We start from the raw sequence: 2,143 nt of genomic DNA, 5'->3' as shown, positions 1-2,143 counted from the left end.
ATTTTTTTTATACAGACAGGGACTTGCTGTGTTGTGCAGGCTGGTCTTGAACTCCTAGCCTCAAGCCATCCTCCCACCTTGGCCCCCCAAAGTGCTGAGATTACAGGCATGAGACACTGTGTCTGGCCCACATTATTTATCTTTAAACCTCAGTTTCTCTGCCTGTAAAATGGAGATCATGGTAGTGTACTTCCAATGATTATTAGAAATCAAAATGATTTCATCCTTTGAAGGGCTTTAACTGTAAGTGCCTGACACAGAGTGAATGTTTAATGAACATCAATTACTAGTACAACTGTCTTCAGAAAGGTTTGTTCTGGAAGCAGCATAGGAGAGTGCTTTTACAGTTGAATCCCTTTCAGTATTGAGCATGTGTGTGTGCCAGCTTGATAACTTTGCCTCCTTGTTGATGAAATCATGGTATTTAAAAGTTTTGATTTGCATGTTTAATCATTAGTGAGGTCGTATATTTTTCATGAGTCTATCAACGTTTTCTATTCCTTGTTGTGTAAATTGTTCTGTGTTCTTTGCTCATCTTATTCTAGTGGGAATCAATGTCCTTGCTGACTTGTAAAAGACTTTGTTGATCTTGTTTGCATTCTTCTTGCCTCTCCAGGGCAAGCCCCAGGCCCCTGGGTCAGCCAATTTGGCCTCAGAAGGGTGGGCCAGCAAGGAGATGAATGCAGATTCTTTTCTCACTCAAACTCCCATTCTCTTTCCCTTTCTTGTCCTTCCTTTTCCCCTCCACTAAGTCACCTTCCACCACCCTTCCCAGGGACCTGGGGTAAGCTGAGAAGCAGGATGGTGAGAAAGCACTCACAGGGGTGTCTTTTTTCCGCCAGGCCAGACCCATGGGGGGCCTCCCCGCAGCACCCTGTGCCAGGGTGGGTCTGACAGCAGCCTGTCTACATCATGGCTACAGATCCAATCACAGGAGCCTGTAGATGGGTGTGGAAAGCCAGCTCATGTTCACAGCTGCAGTTCCAAAGCAGAATGAACAAATAAGGGAACTGTGCTCTCTTTCCATGCTTTTTCCCAAACTGACCTTTCTGCAGAATTCAAGTGCATTTGTGAACAAAAGTGTGCTGGCTCGAATTTTATGTCTTATTACTCCTGGCTGTGGGAAGACTTGTTTTAAAAGAAACACAGGTTGGAGAGTATAAATAAACTGATAGGTAAAATGTGGCTCAACGTGTGCTAGGCATTCCATATAATTCTCAGAGGAGGGCTGTGAGGTAGGGGTCATCCCCATTCCACTCGGGGCTTCAGGGACCTGCCTTGGTCCCACAACTTGTCACACCCTTTCTGGATGCAGGCGTTTTCCAACCTCATGTCTCCCTCCAGATGGTTCCCGTGTATCCCATTCTCCCATAAACACAGCCTTTTCCTGTCCATAGAGATTCTCCTTGCGAAGAGGCAGGAACCTGTGGTGGGGAAGGGTACTTCCAAGGAGAGGTGGGGTAGAGTTTACAAAACCTTCGATGAGATTCCGGTATGTTCCTGTTGTTGGAGTCGGGGTAGTCACCCTTTTTCCAGAGATATCCTCTGTTTCTGCTTTATATCATGTTGTGTGAAACATGTTAATTATTGGTTTTTCCAAAGATTACTTTTAGCTTCTCATCATGGCTACAGATCCAATCACAGGAGCTCAACAGGGGTTAAATGTGTTAATATTTTTTATGACAATATTATAGTAGATAACATTAAATAAAGTCATACCACATTTTATTACTGATGCTGTGTCATTTCTCTAAAGCACACTGACACTGTGTGTGTAGCCCAAGTACCAGGCACACATACCATGGGTGCACACATGTACATGAGAATAGGAGGGGGCACACATGGAAGGGGAAGTGCATTAAGGGGAACCTTCAGCTTTTAAAGATGTTCTTGGGAGAGGCTCCATGCTCCCCATTGAAACAGAATGCCTCTGCTCTAGCACACAGATGGCAGAAGGTGTAAGTCCCCCAAGGTGGCTTCTGGAATTTGGGATCCCTTTGAAGGAGGCTGTTTCTTCCCACCCAGTGCAGCCCTTTGCAGAGGGATGGGGAAGAGGAGAGCTCGCTGCAAACCCCAGTCACAGTGATCTTCCAGGAAGGAGTGCTTGGGAATACTCACTGTCAAGTGATTTGGTCCTGGTTGA

This window comes from Mandrillus leucophaeus, unplaced genomic scaffold (assembly GCF_000951045.1).
Source record: "Mandrillus leucophaeus isolate KB7577 unplaced genomic scaffold, Mleu.le_1.0 Scaffold160, whole genome shotgun sequence".
Lineage (NCBI taxonomy): Eukaryota > Metazoa > Chordata > Mammalia > Primates > Cercopithecidae > Mandrillus > Mandrillus leucophaeus.
This window is presented reverse-complemented; position numbering follows the sequence as displayed.